Source organism: Ranitomeya variabilis, chromosome 6, assembly GCF_051348905.1.
Source record: "Ranitomeya variabilis isolate aRanVar5 chromosome 6, aRanVar5.hap1, whole genome shotgun sequence".
In the NCBI taxonomy this organism is placed as follows: Eukaryota; Metazoa; Chordata; class Amphibia; order Anura; family Dendrobatidae; genus Ranitomeya; species Ranitomeya variabilis.
Genome location: NC_135237.1, coordinates 49,984,736 through 50,007,494, shown reverse-complemented (window position 1 = coordinate 50,007,494; position 22,759 = coordinate 49,984,736). Strand labels below are relative to the sequence as shown.

Sequence of the window (22,759 nt, the reverse complement as noted above, 5' to 3'; positions counted from 1 at the left end):
GTCTGGGCCCACTGCAACCTTTTCTGCTTGTTAACACTGTTTAGGGGTGGCCGAATAGTAGGTTTATGCACCACAGCAAGCCTTTGAAGGATCCTACACCTTGAGGTTCGAGGGACTCCAGAGGCACCAGTAGCTTCAAATAACTGCTGCTTTGTAATTATATTTTGGCAGCTGCTCTCTTAGTCCAATTAATTTGTCTGGCAGAAACCTTCCTCATTATGCCTTTATCTGCATGAACTCTGTCTGTTCTCTGTTTCAGTCACAAATCTCTTCACAGTATGATGATCACTGTTAAGTTTTTGTGAAATATCTAATGTTTTCATACCTTGTCCAAGGCATTGCACTATTTAACGCTTTTCAGCAGCAGAGAGATCCTTTTTATTTCCCATATTGCTCGAAACCTGTGGCCTGCTTAATAATGTGGAACATCATTTTTAACCCCTTCACGACCTCCGCCGTACTATTACTGCGGAGGTCGGATCCCCTGCTTTGATGTGGGCCCCGGCGCTGAGCCCACCTCAAAGCCGGGACATGTCAGCTGTTTTGTACAGCTGACATGTGCCCGCAATAGCGGCGGGTGAAATCGCGATTCACCCGCCGCTATTAACTAGTTAATTGCCGCTGTCAAATGCTGACAGCGGCATCTAACCGGCGCTTCCGGCCATCGGGCCAGAAATGAGTGCATCGCCGACCCCTGTCACATGATCGGGGGTCAGCGATGCGTCTGCATAGTAACCATAGAGGTCCTTGAGACCTCTGTGGTTGCTGATGCCGGATTGCTATGAGCGCCACCCTGTGGTCGGCGCTCATAGCAATGCAGGAATTCATCTACCTAGGAGCGATCTGATGATCGCTCCCATGTAGCTGAGCTGATCGAGTTGTGCCAGCTTCTAGTCTCCCATGGAGGCTATTGAAGCATGGCAAAAGTGAAAAAAAAAATAAAATAAAAAGTTTAAAAAAAATATGAAAAAAATTAAAAAAATATAAGTTTAAATCACCCCCCCTTCGCCCCATTCAAAATAAATCAGATCGCCCGATCTATCAATAATAAAAAAAAAAGGATTAACCTGATCGCTAAACAGCGTAGCGATAAAAAAATTTGAAACGCCAGAATTACGCTTTTTTGGTTGTCGCGACATTGCATTAAAATGCAATCACAGGCGATCAAAAGAACGTATCTGCACCAAAATGTTATTATTAAAAACATCAGCTCAGCACGCAAAAAATAAGCCCTCACCTGTCCCCAGATCACAAAAAATGGAGACGCTACGGGTATTGGAAAATTGCTAAATTCTTTTTTTTTTTTTAGCAAAGTTTGGATTTTTTTTTTTTTACCACTTAGATAAAACTTAACCTAGACATGTTTGGTGTCTATGAAATCGTATTGACCTGGAGAATCAAAATGGCAGGTCAGATTTAGCATTTAGTGAACCTAGCAAAAAAAGCCAAACAAAAAACAAGTGTGGGATTGCACTTTGTTTGCAATTTCACCGCACTTGGAATTTTTTTTCCCGTTTTCTAGTACGCGACATGCTAAAACCAGTGATGTCGTTCAAAAGTGCAACTTGTCCCACAAAAAAAAAGCCCTCACATGGCCATATTGACAGAAAAAATAAAAAGGTTATGGCTCTGGGAAGGAGGGGAGTGAAAAACGAGAATGCAAAAACGGAAAAGGGCAAGGTCGTGAAGGGGGTAAGTAGTTTTCCTTTAATTAGAATCACCTGGAAAACTAATTATCATATGTGTTTAAGATTGATTTCAGTGATCCATTGAGCCCTGAGACACAAGACCATCCACAGCACAGATTTCCACTGGTCTAATGTCCATTCCTTGTGTTCTTTAGCCCAAACAAGTCTCTTCTGCTTGTTGCCTGTCCTTAGCAGTGGTTTCCTAGCAGCTATTTTACCATGAAGGCCTGCTGCACAAAGTCTCCTCTTAACAGTTGTTGTAGAGATGTGTCTGCTGTTAGAACTCTGTGTGGCATTGACCTGGTCTCTAATCTGAGCTGCTGTTAACCTGCGATTTCTGAGGCTGGTGACTCGGATAAACTTATCCTCAGAAGCAGAGGTGACTCTTGGTCTTCCTTTCCTGGGGCGGTCCTCATATGACCCAGTTTCTTTGTAGCGCTTGATGGTTTTTGCCACTGCACTTTCAAAGTTTTCCCAATTTTTCGGACTGACTGACCTTCATTTCTTAAAGTAATGATGGCCACTCATTTTTCTTTACTTAGCTGCTTTTTTCTTGCCATAATACAAATTCTTACAGTCTGTTCAGTAGGACAATCAGCTGTGTATCTACCAGACTTCTGCACAACACAACTGATGGTCCCAACCCCATTTATAAGGCAAGAAATCCCACTTATTAAACCTGCCAGGGCACACCTGTGAAGTGAAAACCATTCCCGGTGACTACCGCTTGAAGCTCATCAAGAGAATGCCAAGAGTGTGCAAAGCAGTCATCAAAGCAAAAGGTGGCTACTTTGAAGAACCTAGAATATAAGACATAATCTCAGTTGTTTCACACTTTTTTGTTAAGTATATAATTCCACATGTGGTAATTCATAGTTTTGATGCCTTCAGTGTGAATGTACAATTTTCATAGTCATGAAAATACAGACAAATCTTTAAATGAGAAGGTGTGTCCAAACTTTTGGTCTGTACTGTATATACATACACACACACCGAGGTCCCACACCTTTTCTTGACTTGAGAACCTCATTAAGCTCTAAGAAATTGTCATGAACCACATTCTTTACAAAGAAATTGTAGAAGCCACAACATTTTTGCTTTAACCTGTTCTGATTGTCGCCCTGTCACAGCTCTTTTGTCGAGTGTCCTGGGACCAGGGACTCCTTCCCTATTCCTAACGCTTGGGGTGCCATAGCTCTCCATTCTCCCCGGATTACTTCTGATGGTGAAGACTCCCGGTCCACATACCTTGCCTTACCTCCTAATTCCGCCCTCAGTCTGTACCCCTCCCCCCCAGGGGGAGGGTAATGAAAAATGCCAAACATGCAAACATACTCTCACAAACAACAGAGGAATGCAATGGGAACTGTAGGATGGGGTTAAACCAAAGTAAGAGAAGAAAGGGAATCATCACACACTCAAAACCTAGTAACAGTAACAGATAACTCCACCAAACGCCTTGTCCAATAATAACCAAAAACAACCTTCTACCATATAGCATAAGCTAGCTCTGACAATGAGTGCTAGCCAGGACCCAGTTTATGTAGGAGATGGGAGTGGCTAAACGTGCACAGCTGAGAGCCTTAGTGCTCCAGGAGCTCTCAACTGAGCAGATTAACCTCTGCACTGCCAAAATAAATTTACACCGTTTAATATGAAGATGCAGTGTTAATAAGCATGGCAGGAGTAGGAGAAATCAGACGCTGCGGTCTTATGGCTCCTCTCTGTCGCAGTAAACCCTTGACACACCCTCTGCCAACTAATGGACTTTATATAAGCTGACAAGACAAACTAGGACGCAAAGGTGATAATTGCTGTGAGCTCATTTCTGGCTCTCGGACATGAATGTCACTACACAAAGCCATGAAGCCCTAGGCCTGTCAAAATTTGTATTTTTATTTTTTTTACTAAAGCAACACTTAATTACAGTAACACTGCCTCCTATAAATTGTGAGAAAGTAATATAACTCCCCCCCCCCCCCCATAAGTAAATAAGTACAGTAAGTAAATTAAATTGTTTTATCTTCTCTTGCATTTATTATGTGGTTCTTTGTGTTTATCCATGGTGTTTGTCCCTTCAGCTACCCTCCATGCACATCTCGCACACAGGCTCTGCTGCCTGCACGTCTCGCGCACAGGCTCTGCTGCTTGCACTTCTCGCGCACAGGCTCTGCTGCCTGCACGTCTCGCGCACAGGTTCTGCTGCCTGCACGTTTCGCGCACAGGCTGTGCTGCCTGCACGTTTCGCGCACAGGCTGTGCTGCCTGCACGTCTCGCACACAGGCTCTGCTGCCTGCACGTCTCGCGCACAGGCTCTGCTGCCTGCACGTCTCGCGCACAGGCTCTGCTGCCTGCACCTCTCGCACACAGGCTCTGCTGCCTGCACGTCTCGCGCACAGGCTCTGCCGCCTGCACCTCTCGCACACAGGCTCTGCTGCCTGCACCTCTCGCACACAGGCTCTGCTGCCTGCTCGTCTCGCACCCAGGCGACTGCTGGGTGCATACCGGACACTAGGTGCTACAGCTTTAGCCCATAAATTCCAGAATAATGGAAAGTCACGACCAATAACAATAGTATACAACAAGTCATTTACCGCTCCCACTGGGTGAGGCACAGAACCATAGTCTGTTCTTATGTCCACCAGGGCCACCGGATAGATCTTGGCGTCTCAGAAATTCCTGATTGTGGGTACGCACCCTAAAAGTTGTTCCGGCCAATGCTGCAGTCCATTGATTTTGGAAATTGGTCAGTTTTGCCATCTTTCTGTACTGAGGCGCTATATGAACTTCGTTCCCGGCATTGCTGACCTTGGTTCTCCTCGCCGCAACTCCACTACAGCTCCCAGCTCTCCCAATCAGCACCAGCAACACCATGACACCGCAGCAATATCGCCTTCCGGCAGGACAGCTCCTCCAGGCTTACAGACTGTGCTTCCAGTGCTGTTGCTGTCTTTACCTAGGACATTCAATCTTATACTTCGATCACCTTTGCCCTTAGGGACTTCCACCTCGCATCCAAAACACCAATTGTAGGGATCCACTCTCTCAGGTAGGCATTAGGTAGTGTTCACACAGGCAATGGGGTTTGGTCCAGACATGGAGTTTTATTGCTTTCATTAAACTTTAAGGGAGTCAAAACCAAAACCAGCCTCTTCTGGGCATAAAGGTATAACACTAAATAAACACTTCACTTAGCAGGGCACAATTGTCAGCATGGGTTCACTTAACAGATCACAATCCTTTCTACCAGAGTAAACTTCATTCGCAAAAATAGCCGATCCCACCGATCTCTGTATCATCTTCAGCTCGAGCTCCAGCAGCTGCAAATGTCAGCAGAAGTGGTCAACTCTGTGCACAGTTCACACATTGCTCTGCAGCTTCAAGAGACAGACTGCTGAGCTTTCCTAGCTTAAGCATTCAGTCTCTGTTCGGACATAGACTGTGGCATGTCTCTCTTCTAGCTATAGCTCACATTTTAGCTGGTCACTCACCAGCAGCACACTTTGACTCTGCTTCATTCAGCAGATTGACACATCTAGTGAACACAGGCCCTGATTCTCAGTCAAAACAATAACTTAGTATACATAATTATACTAAGGGTACATCATAAATGTTTGAAGCACTCTGCTGAACTTAGGCAATAACTTAATTAAGGGAGCATTTCCAATATATGCCATAAATACCTGATAGATGTGTGATCGACCACTTAAACAAACACTCGTTTTTTTGTCCTGTGATCATGGTGCGCCCGGCTAAGTTGGCAATATCCCTAATTTTTTTATTTTTGTTCTCATTGCTGGTTTTTAATCGCATATCAAAAACTCTTTAGAATAGGTGAACTATCGAAAATGCGCCACATTAAAAGTGTTTTAGACACATTCTGTGGTTTCTTTGAACAAACGAACTTGACTTTGTGGGAAAGTGGAATGGCTCCACAGGAAAGCTGCTCGGCCCAATGTGTGCACCAATTTCTTGCACTAAGTGAAAACCAGCTAATAAGTGCTGTAAATTTGGACTAAACCATCTAAAGATGCGTCAAAGCAGGAACCAGTACGACTAATCTTATAGATAGAGGTATTGTACATGCCCGGCACTCAATCTGTGTGGGTGCACAAGTATGGTTCCACCCCAATGATAGAGATATGAAGAACTTGACACTTGCCAAGTTTTTCGTATCTACTATGATAAATTTGGCACTTTTTAAGACTGTTTAGTTTAAGTTTACAAAGTTTTAATGAATTTGCCCCTTCTATGTATATCTACTTTCTGTGAGTTATTGGTCTGTGCTTGGTGGGGAAACTGGTTTGCGAGCCCCTTAGGCCAGGGTCCATTCTGTATACATTGGCACTGAATAATGTGTTATAAATAATAGATAAATATAAATTTGGGTGGATTTCCAGAAAACCGTCGCTGATAAATGATGCAGTATGTGGCCTGTGTTCTGTATGTGAATTCTTTGGAAGAAGCAGTTTTTTGTTGGCCGGATGAGCCGCACCATGCTGGATAGGTCGGAAGTGTCACGTCACATCGCTCTGTGCCAGGGGGAGTGTGGCGCTGGAGACACTTACGTGAAAGTGGTGATCATTGTGCTCGTCGAGTATGTACTTTACATAGCGGTAATGATTATAACAACAGGCAGCTTGTATGCGATGTGTATGGCTTACAAGGATTATTGTTGCATTCTGCAGCGTCATGTTCGGCTCTTGGAATATTAATCCATTGTAGCATAGAAATGTTTACACTGAGTGTATCTGTGTGGCAGCCGTCAGGTCCTAAACCATCGCGCCCTATCCTTCATTAGGAAGCATTGCGGCTCAGGGATGAGGGTGAACACTGTATTATCGTATTCATTGGATTTTGCACACTTTTGCCGAATGACTTGTGGGCGGCTTTACTTTATCAGTTATATTTGTTAATTCTTATTATTTACTAGGCAATGTGGTGAGCGGCTACATGGAGGGTCTTTTTTCTTTTTAAGGACACCGCATATGTAGATTTGAATTACAAGAAAAGCCAATTAATTTAAATGAGCATATGTAATTCTTCATTCCTCCTGTGGTGGCGCTGTAGGATAGCTCAATAAATGATTCTAATTTTCCTTGAAAATCAGAGCTGAGTTGTATGAATACTATCTGAAAAGCTTATTTTACAAACGTATAAAGATGGTCTAAAGTAGCAAACCCACTTAAAGAGGCTATCTGGGATTTCTTGGGTTAGGCACGCAAGATTAGTTGTTTTGGGGGAAAGTTCAAAACTTGGAACCTTAACAATTTGTGTAAAGGTCTGGGGTCAGGGTTAGCGTTGGTGTTGGTAGACAAGGGGGCACTTGCCTAGGGCAACTATCCCCAATAGACCTTTACAAGCCAGAAACTGCACTGCTAATGCCATCCACGCAGTTCCCAATGTTAGAAGTGCAGTGTGTGTGTGTGTAACATGCAGTGTGTGTGGCATGCAGTGCTTGTGTGTGTAACATACAGTGTGTGTAATATGCAGTTTGTCCTTTTAACATAATGTGCCTGTTTAACATAGTGTGTGTGGCATCCATATTTTAAAATGCCGGCATTGCAGACAAAAGTTTATGGGGTGTAATGTAAACATGTCTGCAATCACCCAAACCCAACATACAAGCAACATGTTCATTCATTGAGTTGGATCGTTCTCAGCAGCAATGTGGAAACAGGAGATGTGCTGCCAATAATTCTACCCCCATCATGTCGTCTTCATGTGATTGTTCTGTCCCCATCATTCTTCTTGAGTCTGCGTTGAGCGGCATGTGAAAAAAGAACCAAACGACTTCCATATAGATCTGCACTCATTTATCAGTCTGAAATCAGCTTATGTAAATGTTCCCTATATGATCCTGTGTTCTTATGTTGGAATTTGGAGACCCACTTTACATTTTTGCTCAGATTCACATTGTGTCACACTGGCAATGGCCAGAGTGCTCTAGTGATCTTCACAGCACCTTATTTCCCATACAGAGGTCTGTACTATTAGTAGTCGCTGTGCCTGGTACTGCATCTATATCATCCACGGGTGTGTACCATTAGTAGTGGCTGTGCCTGGTACCGCAGCTTCATTATTTACCGGGCAAATGTCTGTACTATTAGTAGTCGCTGTGCCTGGTACTGCATCTATATAAGTTAGCATGCACGGGTCTGTACCATTAGTAGTGGCTGTGCCTGGTATGGCAGCTTTAATAGTTAGAGGGCAAAAGTCTGCACTACTAGTAATGGCCAAGCCTGGTACCGCATCTTTATTTTATTTAGCATGCACAGGTCTTTGTATACTTCCACATAACTTTGTATGGGAAGGAAAACCATAAATCATGTTCTTTTAGTTTTCAAAACTGTTCCTCCTTTACCCCAAAAGATAACTTTATTGCAATATGCAAATTGTGGTGCACGGTTACTCCCTAGAGTGTGTGGCTAGTCGCCCACACCCTTGCACAAAGTTATGTCACATGCCACTGCTTCCTTCTGTGGTGGTTGAGACAGCACTAGCTAAAGATAAACGTACGGCATGTGCACACTGTCTTTGCACATGACCAAGCGGACACATCACCCTTTCCTCTCTGCTGACATCTCTCAGGTGCATGTAGTGAGCGATGTCAGCGGAGTGGAGGAAGCGATGTGTGCACTTGCTCCTGCACAAAAGTCTGCTGCCTATGCTTAAAGCCTGTCTCGAGGCGAACAAGCGATGTTATCCCATCCCCTACAAGGCTAGATCGTTACTTTGAACAGTAAATTAGGGCTGACAGACTCCCTTTAAGGGATTGCTGCCATTGTAGTTCCCCCCCCCCCCCCCCCCCAACAGTTTCAGGGGTGAGTTTGGCTTTTTTCTACCCAACAATACGCTTTTATCACCAGGTGAAGTCACATCTGCCTAAAATGTAGCACTACTTGTTAACCAATCCAATGGCTAATATATGGAATTCCCATTCTTGGTGTTTTCATGCCCTAATATGTTCTATGGACAGGGGGTTGTTATGGGGAAACCACCAATTTAATTTTCTAGGTATATACAATAAATAAGTATTTGTGGTGGGAATTTGATCATAAAAAGCGGAGACACTTGGAATAGTGAAATACTCTGTGCATTTTCCCCCCAGTCCAGTTTACAGCCCTCCGTACACACAGAGCCTGAGATTGCGGCTGGTGAATGAAAATGTTTAGTATGCGAATATTCCTTTCAGCACCATTTCTATTTTACTATTGTATTTTTTCTGTGTACATAAAATGAGGACTAAATATTAGTTATCCGTTATTTGCACTCAACATGACAGAAAAGTGATATGTGATGTACCAAACTCCTCATTCCAAAATAGTTTCCCCTTGTAACAGTTCATTATGGAGCTCGTTATAATAAAGACTAAGAATAATGAATCTTTTCCTTTTATTTGCTGAGCACCGTTCAGGCTGTTGCCTAGCAACATGTGTGGCTGCGGGTGACTGTGGTGGATCTCCATCCCTCAGTGGACGCCGGCCCAGTGACCTTCCGGCCTGTAGAAGCCATGATCGTGATTATTGATGATGACGAAGATCATGGTTTGCAGCGCTTTTAAAGGGATCCTGTCAGCAGGATTGTGCTCAGTAGCCTACAGACAGTGTCAGGTCGGCGCCGTTATACTAATTACAATGATACCTTGGTTGATTTAAATCCATCTTGTGGTTGTTGTTGTTTAAGCTCTATTTTCAGTTTTGAGTTAATCATATGCCCGTGCTCCGGGGCGGCCTGTGGGGGATCTTTGTGGTGCTCTGATTAGGTATTCATCAGTATGGCTTCTGACAGGTCACTGATCCCTCACTGACCTGTCCCCTAGTTTCCATAATGAATTATACTTATTGTGCACAATCCTGCTGACAGGTTCCCTTTAGTGATCCGTGTAGTTGTATGCGAATCCCTCTGCTGCTTTTTCCTGGCTCATCCCTGCTATTTTATACCCATCATAATAACCAAAATCTGTGAATGTAAACACACCCACCCACCCTTACCTATATGGTTAGCTTTTGCAATGTGCATGATAAAAAGCTCAACCTTATCAACTTGAGGGCACAACCAGGGCGCCGCCTTCCCCGTCATGGCGCCAGGGTGTCGCCTTTCCCAGTCACGGCGCCAGGGCGTCACCTTCCCTGCCAGGGCGCCACCTTCCCCGTCATGGCTCCAGGGCGCCGCCTTCCCTGTCATGGAAGAAGATAGCCGTGGTCATAGGGATACCACTACAGAGAGTGGTCTCCTCTACTTCAAGGGTCAGAAGATCGCAGTATTTGGCTGCACTCAAGCTTGCACTGGTGGATCTGTTTTGTTTTCCAGTTAGCTATGCAGATTTCTCTTCTTCTTTTGTTGCAAGGGTTAATCAGTTCTGTTTGTCTTCTAAAGCTTTTGGTCCTGAGTTGTCTCAGCTCTTCTGATTTTTCCACTCCACTCTGAGTACTGACTTCTTAGGCTTCTTTCACATTTCCGTCGGTACTCGGCCGTCGCCAAGCGTCGGCGCGACGTACCGCCCGGAAGTTTGTGAATAACGTTAGCAGTAAATGAAGTGTTTCAACGCGTCCGCTGCCCATTGTAAAGTCCTAGGGAGGAGGGGGTGGAGTTCCGGCCGGGCATGCGCAGTAAAAAATGCAGGACACAAAGTACGAAAAAACGTTCCCTTCAACGTTTTTTCGCTACGACGGCCCGCCAAATACCGACGCATCAAGTGCACGACGTATCGAACGTGTGTCCATATGTCACGATGCGTCGGTAATACAAGTCTATGTGAAAAAAAAACCTCATCCTGTGGGCAACTTTGCAGGATGCGTTTTTCCACAGAACGACGCATTGTGGCGGTCTGCAAAAGACGGAAATGTGAAAGTAGCCTTCACTTGCATAGTTGCCAGTGGTAGCTTGCTATTTCTTGGTATCAGTTTGGAGGTGTGAGCTGTGGAAAGAGAAGTCCTCTAGGAGTCGTCTCTGGAGATTGCTGTTTGGTGTCTTCCTTTACTTCATTTCCCTATTGGTTTGCATATTCCTTCCTTTCCCTTTAACCAAAATACGAAAACACCTTCAAGAGGCTATGTGCACACGTCAGGATTTGGTCAGGATTTTTCCTCAGGATTTGTAGCCAAAACCAGGAGTGGAACAATTAGAAGAAAAGTATAATAGAAACATATGCACCACTTCTGCATTTATCACCCACTCCTGGTTTTGGCTACAAAACCTGATGAAAAAGCCTGACAAAATCCTGACAAAATCCTGACAAAATCCTGACAAAATCCTGACAAAATCCTGACGTGTGCACATAGCCTCATACCTTTCTGTAGTCTGGGTGCGCATTGAGTGATGTTTCTTTTACCCTTGTCTGTTTCCCTTTGTGTATAGATTATGGAACAGGGCTAGTGTCCCTGCTGCCCTGCGCAGTAGCCAGCACTGTGCGTAGGGTACGACAGGGATAGGAACGCGATCGTTGCATGGGGTGAGAGAACCTGGCTAGGGAAGTCAGGGAGTTCAGGGTTGCACAGGTAAAGTTTCAGGGGTTGCTCCCCTTCCCATCTGTCTCGCCACTTAGCGCCTAGCTCCTTGGTGGAACTTGGCATCCAGAGACTGCCCCGGAGTGGTGCTTGGTGTCTGCCGGCAGCTAAGTCTCACCTCGCCATCAGAGGGCAGTTAAATACCTGGTTAGCCCTAGGCCCTGCCCTCTGGGAAAGCCTGGTCCGTTGAAGCGTGGCCGGGGCTCGCGTGTCTGTATCTGCTATGGGCCGGAACTCCGTTCTGATTTCCCCGCAACTCCTCTTCTAAACAGGAGTGAGAGTGGAGTGTGCGGTGGGAGTTGGTTCTGTACTCGCATTACTTCAAGTCCTCGTTTCCTCTTTGTCCATGGGACAGGATCTGGCTACAAACAAGGCAGGAGACCTTGGGTCCGGGTTAACAGGTTCGACTTTACTGTGCAGTTTGATTACACTTGGCTGTAACATACAAAGTAAGACTTAGTCTCTTGTTAGTGATGTTTCCTTGGTTCTGTGCCTTTTCAGTGTCGGCCCCTGTCCTGTCCAGAGGCCCCCCAGCTTCACTTTTCTCTCTGACCCAGCTGACATCTTCCACATCAGGGAGACGGAGGCCTGACTATCCGGACCTCTTCCGGACCTTGAGCTCTGAGGCATCTGCTTCTTTGAACCTGCTTCCCTGTCAGTCCAGCCTTCCTTCTCTCCACTCCACTCTCCATCACAGAACTTGAACCTGTGCTGTGTGAGTCATGGGCTCTGACGAACTATAACCCGGAAAACATTTTCTATAAAACTGCTCTAGCCCCTTCCAATTGATGATCTAATCCCAATGTTAACTATGGGATAAAATATAACCTGACGTTTTATCACACAAGACTATTAACATATCACACATATAAAACACACTTAACCCTTTTCTTGATTCGGCATCTTCTTCAGGCTACCCCTTTCCTTCACTGTCATGCAGAGGGTCTACAACCACCAGCATGACAGTCGTCTTATCTATAACTGGGCAAAGGCACCATTTTTTCTGTAACTGAGCTATGGCCCAGTCTAGCAAGTGGCTGGACCAAGGTGACATCTTGCCTGTAGCTGGGCCAGTTCACATTCTAGCCCGTAGCTGGGCCAAGGCGCCGTCTAGCCTTTAGCTGGTATAACTAGGAACCCATGCACCAGACTTCCTCCTTTTGGTAATTTTATTAGTGCAGAAAAATCGCAACGTTTGGCTGCCCAAGGCCTATATCAAGCTGTAGAGAAAGAGAGATATGCATGGGCCCAGCGTGTCATCTGACCCCTAGCTGGGCCAAGACGCCGAGATGCTGCAAATATTGCTGATTCCTGTTCTAGATATTTTGCTGCATGTGGGTGATTGATATTTGTGCGGTGAATTCAGTACTATGGAGGATGTAGAACACGGGGTAACTTTTGTCTGAGTTGTGGGATTTGAATTCAGCGAATACGTGATTGTCCTGATCCTATAGAATTTATTCCAGGAGGATCCCATGGATTACTATAACTTAAGGAGATACGTGTCCTCTTATCATTACATGCACTATGACGCCACTTATAGCAGTGTCCCTTCTGGCCTTCCGTGTGCATGAATAGAATGGTGGCGTTCAGCATGACACACAGATTTATAGAATACAGGAAAGCCCTGTGGATAATTTAGGTACAATAGGACAACTGACCGGGACTTTCACGCTCAGGTATTTTTCATTCATAGTAGACAGAAAGGTCTTTGTGAGTGGATGTTTTGCAATAATCCCGTGTGATTTATTCTATTAGGACATGTTTAATCCTACATGTCTTGGTGCATATATACTGTATATATACTGCATTTACAGTTTATGTAGATTTTCTACAGCTGCGGGAAACCCTCTTCTGTCTTATTTCTGATTGAATCACCAGTGAGAACAGAACTGTCAGCTAATTAATGCATTAAGGCTATATTCACACAGCACAGTTGTTTCCAAGACTACTGTACAAAAAAAAAATTGCAAAAGCATTTTGCAAAATCACAATAAGATCTCAAAATTTAGCTTTTCATGCATTTAAAATCCACAGTCCATTAGCACTGTGTGAATATATCCCTATAGAAAATCGAGAGGAACATTGAAATGGTGCAGTCAGATTGTGTTTTTGCCTGGAAAGCGCAGCAAAATATATATACTCGAGAGAGATATAATATATATATATATATATATATATATATAATATAATATTTATTTATTTGTTTTCTGGATGGAAAACTGATGAGATTTCATACACTCATGTGAACTTAGCCGATCGCTGATTAATGTCCTGCTTTATTTTGAGGTTTGGGTATAATGATGAGCTTTGATGAATGATGCTGATTGTGAGAGTAACATGTGAATAAGAGTCGCATGATTTTATTTTTGTGTAGTTGAATTTATGTCACCAGATACAAAACTAAGATTTCTGTAATAGTCGTCTTCTCATTGCTTATTTTCCTAATTATTGGCTTTAATTTCATAACTTTATTTTTTTTTCTCTCTAGGTCAGAGCCATAATGTCTGAAGATACCTTGTAACCATCCCGTACCTGGAGCACATCGGCTTCTCTATAAAGGCACTCGGGTAAAAGACTATTTTAATTTCAGTGATTTATTCTAGGTAAAGGAAACCTTCCATGACCCTGTAAGTTTAGGAGGACCTGCCATTTACCATAAATATGTATTTTTTTTTAACCTTTTGTAAATACCGCTGTTTTCCTTAATCTGGCAATGTTTTTATTTTATTCCTCTGTTTCGTTATCCCTGTTATATGGGCACCTCTTCCCTGTATATAAATATTTATTTATTTTTTAGCCAAGTGGGCAGTCTTCAAGAAGATTCAGTAGAGAAAAGTTGACCACGCCCACTTGGCTTTCAAAATTTAGGTTTATATGCAGAAAAGAGGAGGCCATATCTCAGGAACGGAGAGATGCAGGAACAAAAGAAAAACAGCGCCGGATTCAGGAGAGCTGCGGCATTTACACCAGATGGTGATCGGTCCTCGTTTTTACATTACAGCTTGTTCAGAGTTAGGAAACATTTATACATCAGTTGTTTTTTTCCATCTGTGTCTATTTTTAAAAGACTATATGGACCCATAGAGTTTAACAGAAGTATACACCTATCTGTTTCTCTAACAAATCCTTGTGTTTGGTCTATGGATCCCTCTGCGTGTCCTATTCTCATCTCTTACGAGGCTTCCGCGATCTGTTTTTAACATGTCCATTTTTTTGCGGAATATGTGCTTAGAAGCATGCGGCCGAGCAAACTAATTATAGGTTATCTGTCGCCACACAGACACCATGATCTTAAACACCCCTTAAAGGGATTGGTCCCACATAACATGTAATACCTGGAAATGATTTTTTTTTTTTGCCATTTACATGCTGTTTTATAAGGATTTAGGATGTTTTTATACATAGTGTGGCGCCATCTAGTGATCAAAGTGTATAGCAATGTGCAGGTCCATCCAATGACTGCTGGTGGCCACACATTCTCATAGCCTGTTCTTAGCCTAGAGGCCACAAGGTCACTGCCAATAAAAATACTTTGGAGGGCAGAAGCTCTGCCATGAACTGGTGACATCTGAGACAAGACCTGACTTTCAGGAATGTATAGTGAACATCTGTGACCGGCAGCACTTGGCTCATTAGTTGGTCCTGCACTTTGCTATGCACACTGAACACCAGGTGGCGCCATTCCATGTAAGTAATTCATTAGATAATTTTTTGGTGTCATGTGCACCCACAAAAACACGAGCACCTCCCAATGGCTTTATCCTGTATATATAGTGCAGATCAATAAGTATATACTGTTATTACTACAGTCCCTTTGCTGTATTGCAGTGTAGTCTATAGGCAATCAAGCAATTGCAGGTTTAAAGGGACTCTGTCCGCACACAAGTCCAGGAGCTCAGTGGTTCATGGCGGGGCCAATCATTTAACTACACCTTCCCACCTGTTTGATTTCCTTCTAGCTTCCCCACCCTAAGATTGACAGATCTGGCTTCATAAAGCCAGAGAAGGGCAGAGGTAGATGGAAAACAAGCAGATGGGAAGGTGTATATTAATGATTGGCCCCGCCATGAAGCAGCGAATGCTGCCTGTGCTTCATTTCAACAGTCATTCTGAGTTGACATAAGTTCCTTTAAGTTTATAACAGTACAAACTAAAAGTGTAAAACACATTAAAATATAGTTTAAAAAAATATTTAAACTATTAAAATGTTTAATTCACTCGGTTTCCCCAAGCTTAAATGGCAAGAAATAAATAAATAAAAAATAAAATTGTTGCTATAGCCACTTGCCTAATTGGTAATAATATATAAAAATATTTAACTCATAGAGTTTAAACACCTCCCACCCCAAAGAAAAGCTAAACTCCAAATCTTCATACGGCTCAAAGTAAGGATAAAAAATGTTTACATGTCTCAGAAAATAGTGACAGATGCCAAAATTATTATTATTATTTTTAACAAAGTCCTGAATTTTTTAAACCTATATATATATATATATATATATATATATATATATATATATATATATATATATATATATATATATATATATATATATATATATATATATATATATATATATAATACATATATATATATATATATATATATATATATATATATATATATATATATATATATATATATATATATAATGTACATTTGGTAACGCTTTAATTACACTGCCCTATAAAAAAAAAAAAAAAAAAAGGTTAATTGTTTTTTTTTAACCACTTCACCACTCTTTTTTTAATGCATTGTTTATGAATGGAGTCAATTTAAACTACAACTCGTGCTGCAAAAAATAAAGCCCTCGTTTGGCCTCGTCGATGTACAAAATTAAAACATTATGGCTGCAGAGAGAATGGGTGGAAAAAAATTTTACCAAAAAACAAACAAACACACACAAAATCATACTCCTAATAAGGGGTTAATACCCTGTCTTGTAAGCTGTGGGCTTTTACTTAGGTGTTTAATATCTGGTCTGTTTTCTGCTTTCTTTAGTCAAGCATTTAATAATTGCCCCATTTCAGTATTTTTCCTAGCCGTGTGACTTGGTGGCAGCGACTATTAGCCGTCTGGAGTCAGGATTTTAGCTCTGAATCTTGGAAACTTGTCTCGATCCTTACTGTACCCGACTATAACTGGCGTCCACACAATGCCTTTCCATGGTCGCTATTTCCATCATCGGCGTTGGCAGAATCCAAGTTTTATTTTCGAGTGCTGCCATGTATTTTCTTAATCACACTCGTAAAGCTCAGCAGCTCTGTGCCTCGAAATATCTGTTTAATAATAGCCTCTCCAGATGTCCGGAGCCGTCATCCCCCGGGCACCTCTGGTCCGGTGCCAGCCTCCCTGCTGTAATAGTGGTAGTATCTGTGCTGGTCCTATTACTGGGCTGTGACCGGATGAATGAGTGACGTCATTAGATGTGTACCAGGCTAATAAATCCAGGACGAGTGGGCATTCCCATGGCAGAGATCATGATTGACCTTAGAAGTCCCAAGTAAAATGCTACGAATATGATGTATCACAATGCAAATTACTGATATTTTGCATGAGATCTGAAGGGCGGCATGTTTCTTGGCATCCATTGTGAACCCATTGCTCGTGTTACTAAACACAATGAATTAAAGGAACACTAAACCCGGAAAATACAGTAAAAGAATAAATCCGCACTTTTTTCCCTTAATCTCCTTTTTTATGATGTTTTGTCTCCTATTGCAGATTATGTAAATAATCATAATATAAAGATAAATCTTTGTCTTTGTGGCTATAACCCCTTTCTAATTCTCATCACTCTTCTGTATGTAGCCGTGAGACAACTGGCTGCAGCAGGAGCCTCTCCCACCTGCCCAGGCTGCAGTGAGGAAAAAAAAACGACCAAACTCCACCCTGGGGGTCAAGGGGTAAGATGTTAAAGGGAACCTGTCGGGGAATTCATGGTGCCCAGACCACAGGTAGCATGAATCACAGACTGGCTGCATGATTGTAGCCAGGCATATTATTCTGGCCGGCTCTTCACAGCACCTCTGCAGATGATTGATAAGTCTCTGCCTATATACATGCAAGGGAGAATCCCATCAATCAGGTGCAGCAGTGCTGGGAAGAGCCGGTCAGGGGCAGCACTGGACTTGTCTCCCATTATGGTCACCAACCGAATCTTCAAATTATATTTTCTCAGAAATGCCAGAACGATCACGCAGCCAGCCGACGATTGTGTTTGAGCTACATGGGCATACATCGACATATTAGGAAAAGACTGTAAATGCTATTCTTTAATATACAAAGCAAATTTCCTGACGGTATTGCCATTGTGCATGCAGTATATAGGAAGTAATGAGTCTGCACATTATTAGAGCGAAGAATAACCTGATGATGAGCGTTGGAGATTCATTTAAAGGGAATCTGTCAGCAGCTCTATGCTTCCCAATCTGAGGTCAGCATAAAATATTGACAGAAACCTTGATTCCAGTGACATGTCACTTACTGGGCTGCTTGCTGTAGTTTTGATAAAATCATGCTGCTGCATCTCTGCCAGTTTTCTCAATGATGAGCTCAGTATAACCTCACCCACGCTATTAATCGATAGCTTTTTGCCATCTAGACTGTGGCTAGGAATCAAACTGCCGTTCAGTTGAGGGGACTAGGGATATCCGGAGCTCATGACTATTGAGGACTTCATGGTAGGAGTTAGATCACTGAGAGGACTAGAAGAGCTACAGGAGATTAAACTGAGATTTTGCGAATCTATAAGCACCGTAGTGTCACATTGCTGGAATCCGTCTCGGCTGCTACACTGAGCATTTTGTGAGAATCTGACACCATTTCCATCATACCCAGCACGAGATTAGCGTCTTCTAATGGCCATGTAGGGAGCCTCGTTATTGCCTAATGGAGGCTTTGTCCCCAGTACCATACGTGTTTATAGATTCCAGATTTTCCCACCGACGGAGATTTTCGATTTATGCTGGGCAATTACCATACAGTTCACTGGACAGTGGTCTAGTAGGGCACATTGGAAGATAAAGTCCACAAATATCCCGTCATTTTCTAAATGGGATTTTGAAGCTTGGTAGAGAACCATTTTGAATTTGCTTGAAGGTTTTCCTCCGATTGAGAATCAACAATACTGAATTTCGAAAAAATGTCAAGATATTACCTTTTTTATTTTTTTATTTTTTAGTCTAGGTTACTAATAGCCCAAATTTGCAATCACTGTTGTTGTTTAAAGGATCCGATTTCTTCAGCGGTTTTCTTTGCATTGGTACTCTGTGCCAAGTTCAGCAGTTTCGGAGCCTGGCACTGGTGCGGCACTAATATTTTATACTACTTTCTAATTAACTGGTCAATTTTCTTGAAACTCTGAAAGCTAAGCAAGAAACGTTTGAGAAGCGCAGCATATTCAGCGGGGCGGGATGTCTTTTGGCAAAGCGTGTAGCTAACTCCAGCGGCTGGACCACGGTGTCCATAATGTCCTGGAATGTAAAAGTGAGAGCGCAGAACACTGGAAAGACAAATTCTGTCAACTGCTCATTAATCTCCAATTAGGCTTGATGGAGCGCTGGGTGATGCAGAGCAGGCTCCGCTTCTGCCTGATGTCAGGTGCCTTGAAATGAAATATTGCAACCATTTGCTGCAATGCAGACTGTGGATGAATGGATAGGAAAAAAAACTATTCAAATTTAGAGATCCTCGAGTCATCTTTTGTTAGAGAGAACCTTGTGGCCTTTGTGACTTGTCTTAGTATTTCCTTCAGGTAATTGGTTGCCTGCCTGTTTTTATAAGCAGACTGTCAACACTGTTTGGACAACATCAAATGGTGTGGAGACGCACGCCAAAGGGGTGACACACAGTCATTAATATATTCATACACAAAAAAGATTTAAGCTACGGTATGTAGAATTTCAAGAAGAGATGCTTCAGCATTTTCAAGATAGCTGACCTACCAAGGCCTCATTCAGAAAAAAAAGCATACCTATCAATTTTTGACCTGAATAACGGATAACAATTAGCCAATATATGTCTATGGGTCAATGAAAAACTTGGACGGCACACTGGTGGTATCCTAGCTGCATCTTAAATGCACTCTGTTAGTATGATCAACCCTCCAACCCTCCTAAGCCATCTATATGAACATATAACGTATTTTTTTCGGACCATAAGGCGCACCCCAAATTTTCAGAAGAAAAGTAGGGAAAAAAATGAATGCATCAAATGAGGATTCGTCTTATAGTCCGAATTGAGCTTATCGGGAAGGGGGGGATCGGCAGCGCTGGTGGAGCGGGATCACAGGACGAGTTCAGTGGTCCAGAGATGACTCAACTCCCATCCCAGACTGGTTTGGTGGTGCAGAGGCTCCGAGCACCTCCACACCAGCCCAGGATGGGAGTCAGTTCATCGCCCTGCAGCGTCTGACCACCAAACACCCACCTGTTCCCTTCCCAGTGTCGGCAGAATCACCCGACTCCTTCTGCAGCCACACTACTGGTAAGTACATCCAGACTATAAGACGAACCCCGATTTTCCTCCAAAACTTTTTTGGGGAAAAGTACGGCTTGGCTTATAGTCCGAGAAATATGGTAGGTCTTTAGAAGATAAATAAAATTATACCTTGATATTAGCGATCTGATATCTTATTCAAGAGAAATCCTCATTTTTCCGAATATGTAAATGAACTGTTAAGATCAATGGGCCGGACATAGATCTTCCTGAGAATCTGCCTCCAGAGATTCTTATAAATGAAAGGGGACGTTAGCAGTGTGAGACATGTAGATCAGGAGAGCAGACTGTCAGTCATTACATTTCTCACACTGGTAATGCCGATTTCATCTAAAATAAGCTCTGGATACAGTTCAGAGAGATCCATGTCCGGCCCATAGATTCTAATAGCTCATTTACATATTAAGAATAATGTGGATTTCTCTGGAATAAGGTATTGGATCACATATATCAAGGTATCATTTTACTCAACTTTCAATGACTTGCATGCCCATATAGGTGACATAAGAAGTTTGATCCTATTGATAAATTCCCTTTATTGCTGTCCACTTTTTACTAATACATGGATAAGCTTGAGAAACTTCCATCAGTTTATTCTTTCATTTCTGCGTAAGAGAACCTGTTAAAACACAGATAGTAAAATCTGATGTACTTGCCAAACAGGAAAATCAGTGTCATGTAGTGACTAGGGACTGTAGGCGCTTACACAATCCCTCGAACTAGGGGCACCCTAATCCATCCCTGTCTCCTGGATTACCCATGAAGTTGAAGACGCCTGGGGTCACATGCCTTGTTATGCTCCTATATTAACCCTTAAAAATAAAAAAGGCAGCACTCTGTAGCGCCATAGCATGCAAATATTAAATATGAAAATTGAATTGCATCACTGCATTAGAAATATGAAAAATTGTGAAATTTTAGCGCATAAATTGGCCAATTCATGTGTACCTGGAAGCTACGTTAAGGTGTTTCTCGTTTCCAGGACCTAGCAATGCCTTTCGTCTCTTAGAGTAAAGTCTTCAACTGTATGGGAACATGAATCTTCTGTTAGACTCAAATCTTTATCTCTGTAGAGGGGTAGTGGTCCTGCTGTGATTAAAAACACCTCTGGCTAAAAGGCGGAGTGCTCAGCCAGAAGGCTAATGAATACAAATGTCAAAAAACTGACAGTCACATCCAAACATAGACTAAGGGTACTGTCACACATTGGCACTTTGATCGCTACGACGGTACGATCCGTGACGTTCCAGCGATATCCATACGATATCGCTGTGTCTGACACGCACAGAATCGTACGTCGTAGCAGATCGTTTGGAACTTTCTTTCGTCGCTGGATCTCCCGCTGTCATCGCTGGATCGTTGTGTGTGACAGCGATGCGTTCGCTTGTAACCAGGGTAAACATCGGGTTACTAAGCGCGGCCCTGCGCTTAGCAACCCGATGTTTACCCTGGTTACTCGGGACCTCGGCATCGTTGGTCGCTGGAGAGCGGTCTGTGTGACAGCTCTCCAGCGACCACACAACCACTTACCAACAATCACGGCCAGGTCGTATCGCTGGTCGTGATCGTTGGTAAATCGTTTAGTGTGACAGTACCCTAAGTGTGAACAGATGCTGAACCTAGTCACCAACTCGTATACATACAAACAAAAAAGGCAGCACTCTGTTTTGTTTGTTTTTTGTTTGTATGTATATGAGTTGGTGACTCTAGGTTCAGCACCTGTTCACACTTAGTCTATGTTTGTATAGCCTTCTGACTGAGTACTCCGCCTTTTAACCACTGGTGTTTTTAATCATAGCAAGACCACTACCCCTCCACAGAGATATAGATTTTAGTCTAACAATGGATTCATGTTCCCATACAGATGAAGACTTTATTCTAAGAGAGGAAAGACATTGCTAGGTCCTGGAAACGGGAAATGCCTTATCGTGGCTTCCAGGTACACATAAATTGTCCAATTAATGCTCTAAGCTTTCTCAATTTTTTATATTTCTAATGCAGTAATGCAATTCAGTTTTCATATTTCATATTTGCATGCTTTGGCGCTACAGAGTGCTGCCTTTTTTGTTTGTATGTATATGAGTTGGTGACTCTAGGTTCAGCACCTGTTCACACTTAGTCTATGTTTGGATGTGATGATCAGTTTTTTTGAAACCTATATTAACCCTGATCTGTTCCCACCCCTACCCACGGATGTGAGAGTTTAAGTTTGTAGGATAACCCTAACCAGACAAAAAACGGGAGACAAACAGGGATAAATTAAAACTACAATTATGGAAAATACACTCACTAAACAGTGGAACACAGAGATGGTATAGGAAGGTGAAACCAAATAGGAGAGGATGCTGATAAGTACACAAACAATCTCCACACGAAAATCTCTTGAACAACTCTCCAAACACCTACTCCAAACATGAACTTCACCTTCAACTCCTAACCAGGCATTAAGAATTATCACTGACAATTCCCAAGTTCCAGTGGCGAGCATCTATAACAGAGGGGAGTGGCAAACACTGAACAGCTGAGACAATCCAGGCTGGAGAGATGCAGTTGAGCAACTGAACTGATTAACCATTTCACTACCAGCAGGGAAAAAACTTGCACTGTTTAATAAGATGGTGAAGTTGTTCTAATCCGTGCAGGAGTTTTTGAAACCAGATGCTTCAATCCTCGGGTGCCTCTCTGTCGCGGTATCCCCGTGACAATTGTTCTGTGTTTTAAAAAAAAAATAAAATAAGATGTCTAAAAAATTTTTAAAAAAGAACCAAACAGTAGTCAACCTCGAATCACTCATTGATTCAACAAAAAAAATGCTCTGGTGGTCCTCGCAGTTTTTGTTTATTAGTCGACAATGGCTGCAGTGATATCCAGCTGGCTGTTTTTAAAGGGGATGATCAATGATCCGAGAATCTGTCCGGGATTTGCCAGCCTTTGCAGTTATTCTTCTTTTGCTTGCATTTCAGCAGCAAGTGAATACACTCTGCTATGGTGGATGTATTATGCCATGATTTTGTCATCTGTTGCTCCTTTAGTGACCCGGTATAAAACCTCCGTATTGT

The 22,759-nt window shown here is 42.8% G+C and overlaps 1 protein-coding gene across 2 annotated transcripts in view; it reads left to right on the top strand.

Annotated features, from left to right (window-relative positions):
• Positions 1-22,759, top strand: part of MPP7 (MAGUK p55 scaffold protein 7) — a 323,523-nt gene that overhangs the window by 52,584 nt on the left and 248,180 nt on the right. For both annotated transcript variants that reach the window (XM_077268457.1, XM_077268458.1), the window contains exon 2: positions 13,689-13,767. The gene's annotated coding sequence lies outside the window, so the exon portion shown is untranslated. The remainder of the gene's footprint in view (positions 1-13,688; positions 13,768-22,759) is intronic.